General features: G+C 39.5%; 1 pseudogene; it reads left to right on the forward strand.

Annotated features, from left to right (window-relative positions):
• Positions 1 to 1,520: 1,520 nt before the first annotated feature.
• LOC130879303 (eukaryotic translation initiation factor 3 subunit I-like) lies at positions 1,521 to 9,823 on the forward strand (annotated as a pseudogene).
• The last annotated feature ends 268 nt before the right edge of the window (positions 9,824 to 10,091 follow it).

The following is a 10,091-nucleotide window of genomic DNA, read 5'->3' on the forward strand; positions in this document are numbered from 1 at the left end:
GAAAAGCTGCTTTGGTTCTGAAAGTGTACTTGTATCTAGACTGCTTAATGCCTCAGGGTATTTGGGCAAGGGGAATTAAAAATAATAACAGAGTTATTTCATTTGGGAATATGGTTCTAACTTGGAAGTTACTTGGGGTTTGAATTCCACACTTTCTTCACCAGCTCTACAGTCTCCTAGGGATTATCTGCAGGCAAAATCAAGAAGGGAGGAAATTTATCTCAGATCCCATATTTTGTCTGTTTTTGTCTCCTTACTCCTGATATCAAGGTCATGCCCTATTCTGAAAAGTTTCCAATAACTATTTGACTTGGGGAACCAGACTTTGCCACTGAGCCTTCTATTTTAGGTATTTTGATCCTGAAGACAAAAAATCAGACTTGATCTGTCTAATGATATAAAAACAAAGCTTTGTGGATTTGTTGAGGATAATAATTGGTACCTTTATTAGTAACACAGATTCCACAGGCCAGATACAGTGATGCAGATCCTAATCCTGAGTGATTGTGATTACTCACAAAAGGTGTTGTTTTCAATAATCAGTCCAAGAAACCCTGGACTAGATTTGGGAAAATATTGCCTTAAACCTCTGGGTTTTATTTCCCAAGTTGACACGTAACTAAAAATTGTGAGGTAATTATTAATAGTGGATATCATGTGGTAAGTTCCAGCCTAAAAATTTACAAAGTGCCCTATTTTAAGTCACATCACGGTGGTAATCCAGTATAGTAGAAGGAACTCAAATATGAGACAGGGGATTTTTTTTCTTTGAAAACACATTCCTCCACTTGGGGAACATACAGAGATAAGCAAGCTCCTGTGCTCCTGGGAGCAGCAGTTGCCTTATAAATTGTCTCAATTTTTTCTTCAAGTTAGTGAGAATGGGAAGTCAGCAAAGAAAAGAGCATCCTAGTCCTTCATGCAAGACAGGGCTCTCGTCCCTCTGGATGTTAAAAGGAGCTAAGCACCATTGCTAGGAGCCTGGAAGTGACCTGGTAGCAGACTCAGGTTTCATAGGAGAATTAAGGAAGTCAGAGTGATGGGCTGTGCATACCAAACCCTTTGAACCAAACCAGCATGAAGAAAATCTAAGCATTTCCAGGTAAAAACACTGCAAATTAAGTCAATGTCTGGCAAATTCCTAAAGCACAAAAAGCCAAAATGAAAATGACAGTAGAGCCTCGCTTAGTTGATATTGAGGGCATATCACCTATGAGTTGAGGGTCCCATAAACATTAAATTCATGTCTTAAAGATATGAGAAAATTTTGCTTATTATATATATGAAGTTGAGATTGAGCTTCAATGCTTGAAGTGTAACATAATGGCAGGATAGGTAATATGGGGTAGGTCAATAAGTGCTGGCTTCTTCAGCAAGAAATTCTAGAAACAATAGCAGGACATATTTCTGGGCTTCCACTGCAGCATTCCAGAAAAATATGCCATGAAGAAAAGTAAAATGCATGGTTTTATGCTGTTCATTTTAACAATTTCATTCAACATGATTCCGTTCCTCCGAAAATGAGGAAGAAAGATACTTTGATAAAGATGCTGCTGGCCAAGGTTTCAGTAGAGAAAGAGATCGAGGATGGAGGAAAATTTCTGACATTGAAACATAACGAGACGAAGATTGGCTTCACAAACCAGTTTAAGGATAATGGAAACACTTTCTGCAAAGTCATCTGACACCTCACCAGAGCCCCAAAGATACATGCAGCTCTGTTCCTTTCCCAAGTGCCTCACAGGAATAAAAAGAGATGATTCTGAAATAACCGCTACTGGTGCATCAGCTCCTCTCTATGGCACTATTCCTGTGGGTGTGGTCACCAACTACAAACACAGTCTGTGCTTCTTACTTCCTCGACAAGGCTGATATTGCTGTGCCCATTTTAGACAAGGAAACCACTATCTAGATGAGTTATGGAGCAGATCCCAAATAATCTGGGGGCCTACAATTAACTCGACCCCAGAGGCTACTCTGTCCCACCGTCTGCCCCACGACTTCCCATACAATCCCATAGCAATCTACTTATCAACATAGCTGCCCGCCTCAGTTTCTCATTTCTTCCTTATCTGTCTTAAGATAATCTTTGCACTATTTCCAGACAGTCATGAACGCTGCCCCACACATTATATGTAACTTTATTTAAAGTTAACAAACTAAAAGTGAAATATGTAGACAATGGTTTTGGTGAAAATATTAGGTTTTTTTTTTCTTGATTTCTCTTGAATTTACTGGGGAAAAAATAGTCTGTAAAAATGTTCCCAATTTTCACTTTTTTCACTTTCCTTCTTTTTTAGCCTTGAACCCCACAGAGATGTATGTTTGTAATTTAAAAAAAAAATTACCTTCTGATACTAAGAACACAATGCCAAATATTGTCTGGAGCTGCTCAAAATAGAAGCTTAAAATGAAAACGGCTCTTACTACACCTGCAGTCTCAGTACTGTGACACATTGCTGTAGAAACTGTGCCAAATTTCAACTGAAATTCCTTCTTCTTTTCGTATGTTCTCTACATTGATCTTTCCCTCTATTAGTTTTGCTAGGAGTAACCAAATATATAACAATAGCCAGAGATATCACATGCTTCATCCTTGTAGCTGAGCATTTGACTGTCCCAAGATAAATCTGTCTTTTACTAATGAAAAATTGATGCTTAGAGAGGTTTATCCATCTCGCCTGAGGCCATGCAGAGCCTGAAGTAGGACTACAAAGTTAATTGTGGAATCAGGTATTCTTTTGTCCCTGGAGTTTATGCTTAGGTATCTCAACTCTTACTAGTAGTTTAAAAAGAGTCTTTTTATGGCACATTTCCTCAAAAGCCTCACACATTGTTGGAAAATTCTTGGGGGCAGGAAAAGTTCTCTTGGCTTATGGTAGTTAACAAACTGTTCCTAACATGGATATTTGATGATTATACAGGTTGTAATGTTCCTGTCCCTTCTTAGAATGGATTTAGAGGGGCTTTTTAAAAGCACTTAAACTTCTACAAGATACCATAAATTAAAACCATAAGTGAAGAAAAATGTCAGATGTACAGTTTAGGTACACGTTCTCTCCTGCTAAAAGTACACTCAGTGTAGATTCCATATGGTCTTCTAAATCCACTAATAGCAAATTAGAAAGGGGAATTTGAAAAGTTACCCTTTTGGTCTCTCACAGAAACTAACAGCTACAGAAGATGAGGCACATTCTTGATGTTACAGGTTCCTTCCAAAGGATACTGAGTAGGTGTTATCCTAGTGAGTCACTTCATTTGACTTGTCTGATGGTTTTCTGTCTTTGCCTTTAGGAGACTGACATGTCAACTTGCTAATAAAATTTTAACACTCTAAATAGTTTCTCTAACTCACGAGCGTGAGGTTAGCAACACCAAATCACATGAGCACCATCTTTCCTAGGATATACTAGTTAGGTGACATCATGACTGCTACATTGTCTGGCCACTCCTTCTCATAATTTGTAGAATTCCACAGTTCTTGTCTAGCCTTTCTTGCAAAATTTGGATTTCTGGACAGGTATTCTGTAGTCAGGAGAGAAGACAGTAGTGCCACCTGGTGCTCAAAGAGATGAGATTTCATCCACACCCACTGTCCCGACCTCCTACCCCACCTGGGACCATACACAAAATCATTTGTAAAAAGGATTTTGCTTATAGCTTCCTCATTTACCCTCCTTCCAGGATTCATCTGATCTTTTTTTTTTTTTTTTATCAGTTTCCACATGTAAACAAGTCAAATGGTAGGAGGAAGGTCACATGATGTGAGTAGCCCCTCAACTCTGGCCAGTACCAAATCCAGTGATAAATAAAGAATCACCAAAGTAAAAATATTTATTGCATTTTTGGGCATTGAACATTGAAAGGATTCCAAATATCGAGGACCAGGGAGGAAATAAGCACAGATGCCGCCATTTGGTGGGTTGTTGTTGTTGTACATTTTAGAGACAAAATACAGTAAATGTTTAACAGACATAGTTGCATTGCTATGTATCCCCTGACATATTGTGCTTGTCACTTTATTATTTAGCATTTATGTTGTATTTTAGCTGTCCTATATTATTTTTCACAAGCCTACCAAATAGATTAGTTTCAATCCCGTATAAAACCTCGTCATAAGTTACTAGACATGTTAATGTTGCTCTTTCCCACTTGGAAAGTTCTTACAAAGAGAAGCTCAGTGCTTTGCCCTGTGCTTTCTATGCCATTTACACAATGTCTGGCAATAACCCGGTGTGTACAAAGAGGGGAAAATGAGGGGGAAAGCAGAGGTCAGTCATGGAGCTTTCCACTCTAGGGGCAGTGACTCTGGATGGAAACAAAGACTGCCACAATGGAATGTGCCACAGTGTGAGTGTGTGTGTGTGTGTGTGTGTGTGTGTGTGTGTGTGTGTGTTGGGGGCATTGAAAGGGTTCAAATATTACTGTTAGGGTTAAGGTGATCACATAGTTGAATTGATATACGAGTTATACGTGATATACAAGCTAGGGAGAGTTAGGGGAAACTTTGCAAAGACGATAGCCAGAAGTTCTAATGGTCTGTCTCAGCCGCTCATGCTCACACTGCTTGGGGTTGAGCACTGAATACCTGTCTAGTTCTGAAGACATGATCATTCCTTGTGTGTGTGTGTGTGTGTGTGTGAGAGAGAGAGAGAGAGAGAGAGAGAGAGAGAGAGAGAGAGATTATAAGCCATAAGTTTATAATCCATAAGTTAATAGTAAGCCAACTGTTTTGCTGATGCTTAATTAATGAAAGCGCAAACTGCCCCAATATCTGCGGGTGGGGGAGTGCTCTGTGGAACTCACTGAGCACTGGCTGTCAATCGCTGCTGTGGCATGAATATGGTCCTGCATGCTCTACTGATTGAGAATTGTAAGGGATTTGTACGGATGATGATAGTTATTTGTGATTTCAATTTTTCATCCTAAATTCGGGATTTAAGACCCAAGGACTTGCAACTCAAATGCTTAAGTTGCTCTGGGGAAAGATTAAAGTGTGGCTTCTTGCTTCTTGTCTGTGTATCAAAAAGTGTCTGAGAAGGGAGATACCTTCAAAGTCTGTCTTAAAAGTGACTAGAATTTTTCCAGAGTCATGAGAAAAATAGCTCACCCTAAGAAAAGGATTTACAGAGCAATACACAGAGTCAGAAATGTACATCAATGTACAAAGGCAGAAATGTTTTAAATAATAGCATTTTCTAAATAGTCTAGGTGATTTGGTGTGACCGAAGGTCAAGTTGCAGGCAGAGGAGCAGTGTTGGAGCTTTGCATTATTACACATTGATACATCAGAGACAAAATGAAGGATCATTCTGATCCTGGAACAATAAAAGGCTGTCCGGTGGCTGTACGAGGTGATCCAGCCGAAGCTGAGATAAATTTGGAAACTATCCCAAGGTTCAGACAAGAAACAATGAAAGATTAAGCTAAGGCTCTGGCAGCGGGAGGAGATAGAGTGCAATTTTAAAGCGATGCTGAAGACAAAAATGACAGGCTTTGCTGACAGATTGGATGCAGAAGATGGCGTGGTTCCCAATTCAAAGATATCTAAAAAGTTGATTTAGTCAAGCCTCAAAAAAGTGAGTATTTATAAATTTGCTCCAATTCATAAGAAGAGCTTAGGAATTAGAAACACACCAATAAAATCCAGTGACCACTTAATGACACAGATGAAAATGGCTGTTATTAATTTTATGGGAAATTTTTCTTAGACTCACTCTTACAAAACCAGCCTTTATTTCTATAAAACAATAATTCTTAAAATATCTCACTTATACCACAGGGCAAGATCCAAAGGAAGACTGTGTTTGAGGAATTATGGTGAGGTTTAGAAATTAATGTGTAGAAAATGACATCTACTATGTTAGCTATCTTTTTTTAAATGATAATCGTAGAACATATAAATGTATTTCTCTTTTTTCCTTATCATCTGTGGAAATTAAAATCAGCCTTACCATGTTGTTTGTGTGTGTGTGTGTGTGTGTGTGTGTGTGTGTGTGTGTGTGTGTGTGTATATATATCAGCTTGATGAGACCACAGCATTCTGACTGATTTCTGATCAAATTTTATTCCAGGTATTTCTCTGAAAATCTCTTCATATGTGTTGATATTTAAATTAGCGAGCCAGGAATAAATGAATAGAACAGATTATCTGTCTATATTTTGGGTGGTTTCCAGTTGAAGGCCATAATAGAAAATGATGGGATTCCTTATGACTTTAACTGTGAGTTTGTCTCCAGCCTTTCAGGCTACCCTTTAAATATGTATGTGTGTGTACATATGCCCATACTTTTCTCTACAAAGCCCTGATTAGTATTACAGTAGCCCTAATTGGAAAATTTCTTTCAAATTTAGAAAATATACTTTGAAATTTGAACCCGTTCAAATCTGGCTGTGGTAGTTACTTTTTAAAAACACACCACCCTTTTTGACAATTCCGCATGTTAAACGATGTATCCCACGATAGAGACGAGGAAGCAAGCAAACAAAGAACACTTAAATTGCATTTGTACCTTGGAAATTGTGAGCCAGCTGACTAAATGACTCCCTTCCTTAGACTGCAGAGACTAAACAAGGGGAAAAGCAAAACAAGATCAGATTAATTCCAAAGACCTATTGTAACAAAAACTTCTGTGACTCAGTTTATCATTTTGCTTGAAAATGATAGCTTCCAAAAGAAACAGAATGTCTAGCAGATTTCCACAGCATTGTATATGTTAAAAGGCCTAGGACAGAACTATAAGATCGTGTACTCTAACAAGAGGCCAGATAAACAAGGTGGAGTTAAGGGTTTAATGAAAGGTGATGAGCAGCTGAGCTTCATCAAGAAATAAGAAAAACTGAACATGAAGGTTAGGGCAGACAAGATGTGGAAGAGAGGGGAAATAATGGGACGTGTGAAGAAATCTTCATCTTGTAAACTGCCCCTGCAACACTGAAAAACACAAAAACAGAATTGGTCTGAAATTCAGAATTAAGCTATAAGCTGCTCTACTGTATGGCCACTTTCTATTTCTTCGAAGGTTTGAACACATCTGCCTCTGTTTACAGGGCTTTGTCCTGTGACAAAGCAATCTACATGACTGGGAGGCAAAAACTGTCTAAAAGTGGGTAATGGCTCAGCTAGTCCTTACCCCCTGCCTTTGATGGCATAGAGCCCGATGGAATCGGTTTGTACTGACTTAGGGCCAAGAGGAGCAACAGCCACCTGGCTCAAAGCATGAGTCAAAGGAAGAACTTTGTTTGCAGGACAGAAAGATAGAGTGAGATAGGAAACTGTAGATCTCTGGGAAAATGGGTCAAATTCCAAATGCAAATGAAGATAGCACAGTTTTAGTTACATTGTAAGGAATTATAAACAATGAAAGACCCTATAACTGGTACTTAATCTTGAGCCCTGCTAATCCTAAACCTGCCATGTGATGACCACACTCTCTGAAGTACTACGTGAAGCTCTGCAGAATCTACATGAAGCCACCTCCCTTCCTTTTTGTCTTTATGTAGTTGACTATGAAAGTATTCTCTCTGAAAATGTTCAAGACATTGTGTCACTTCTCATACAGATTTTTATTGAAATAACTCCTGATTCTACGTAGTTATGCATACTTTAAATTGAATGAAGCTTTATGTCACAAGTTAATCATGAATATCATTCATTTCTGAAGTTCAGTGACTTGATATTATAGACTATGCCACCACACCACCTGGTTTTGTGAGGACTACAGGTGAGAATATGGGTGAGTTTTGTAAACAGGGTACAGAGATCACACCAGACGGATTAATCTCTCCTCCGATCCATTGAGGGTGGTTCTTCAAGATGCGATTTAGTTTACACCCTAAAGTCAAATGGCTAGTTGTGTGATGTTTTATTTCTAGCTTTTTGAGGATTCTGCACACTGACTTCGATAGTCACTGTTCTAGTTTCTATTCTCCTCCATAGTAAATAATTCCTTTCCCTGACCTCATATCTTCTCCAGCGCTTGTTCTCATTTGTTTTCTGTTTGTTTACTTGCTTTGTTTATTTGACATTCTCAGTTATTAAGATGAATTTTTAGAATGTTTTAATTTGTATTTTTTTCTGATTGCTAAGAATGTTGAGCAATTTTTGAAAATGTATCTCTTAACTGTTTGTATTTTGTCTTTTGAAAAGGCTCTGTTTATTTCTATGTCCTATTTTCTAATTTGGTTATTTTTGTTTTGTTTGTTTTTTCTTGATATTTGATAGGGTAGGTTTTTTTTAGTTCTTTGTATATTCTAATTGATACCCTTCTATTAGATGGGTACCTGGCAAAGATTTTTTCCAATTCTGTAGGCAGCTTCATGCCAATGACTATGTCCTCTGCCAGATAGACATTTTTTAGTTTCATGTGAACTCATTTGTCAGTTATTGGTCTTAATGCCTGCTAAATTTAACCTCTAGCTGAGGAACTATTCATACTAGACCATCCTGCTACGGTGCCATGAACGGCTCATCACGCAGTACAACTGTGAAGCAGACTTTCTCTTTACCATGGCCTAAGAGCCTATCATCAATGTGTGGTACTCAGTGAATGGCGAGAGACTGGACACCTACATGGGCTACACTGGAGCTGTGTGGTGTGTGGATGCTGACTGGGACACCAAGAATTTCCTTACTGGTTCAACTGACAACAGCTGTCCTCTCTGGGATTGTGAAACAGGGAAGCAGCTAAATCTACTGAAGACCAACTTAGCCATCCACACCCACGGCTTTAACTTTGTTTTTTTTTCTTTTTTTTCATATTTTATTTTTTTATTAATTAATTATTAAAGATTTCTGCCTCTTCCCCGCCACCACCTCCCATTCCCCCCTCCCCCAATCAAGTCTTCCTCCCTCTTCAGCCCAAAGAGCAAGCAGGTTTCCCTGCCCTGTGGGAGGTCCAAGGACCATCCACCTCCATCCAGGTCTATTAAGGTGAGCATCCAAACTACCTAGGCTCCCACAAAGCCATTACGTGCAATAGGATCAAGAACCCATTGCCATTGTTCTTCAGTTCTCAGTAGTCCTCATTGTCCGTTATGCTCAGCGAGACCGGTTTTGTCCCATGCTTTTTCAGATCTCACGATCCAAAGGAGGAGCAGAAGGAGAGAGAGCACGAGCAAGGAACTCAGGACCGCGAGGGGTGCACCCACACACTGAGGCAATGGGGATGTTCTATCGGGAACTCACCAAGGCCAGCTGGCCACGGCTTTAACTTTGGAGGCAACATCATCATGCTCTCCTCAGACAAGCAGATGATCTGGCTTTGATTTACAGGATCCAAGCCAAATTGACAGCAATGAGCCCTACATAAAGATCCCCTACAATGGCGCCAAGATCAACAATGCTGTTTGGGGACCATTGCGGGTAGTGCATCATTGCAGGCCATGACACTGGAAAACTCAACCAGTATAGTACCAAGTTGGGGGAGGTGTTAGTGGATGCTCAGGATCACTTCCGGCACATCAGTGACATCTAGTTGTCTATAGCCATGACCATCTTTGTCACCTCATCCAAGGACAACACAGCTAAGTTCTTTGACTCCACAAGTCTTAAACATAGAAGACTTTCCAAACATAATGCTCTTTCAACTCAGCTGCCTTCTCTATCATCTATGACCATGTGGTGCTGGGAGGTGGTCAGGAAGCCATGGACATAACCACACCCTCCACCAGGATTGGAAAGTTTGAAGCCAGATTCTTCCATTTGGCTTTCAAAGAGGAGTTTGGAAGAGTCAAGGGCCATTTTGGACGTGATGGCAAGAGCTACAGCAGCAGTGGCAAAGACGGTTACGTCCACATCCTTTCCTTCGACCCACAGAAGTAAGAAGCTGAATCTCCATCCACGTGGGGGAGGCTGCTCAAAAGGGGTTTTAGACTCTAAGAAATTAATTAGTTTGTTAAAAATAAAAAATAAATGAGGACACAAAGTTGGGTTGGTATACTGGATCTGGCAGAAGATCGGGGTTATAGGGATGAATATGACAAAAATACAATGTCTGAAATTCTCCAAAAATTAATAGTAGTATTTTTTAAAAGAAATTGGGCCAACACAGTTCCATAAGAGGCAAACATGAAAATCGTGATTTCTTGAT

Source organism: Chionomys nivalis, chromosome 8, assembly GCF_950005125.1.
Source record: "Chionomys nivalis chromosome 8, mChiNiv1.1, whole genome shotgun sequence".
NCBI lineage: Eukaryota > Metazoa > Chordata > Mammalia > Rodentia > Cricetidae > Chionomys > Chionomys nivalis.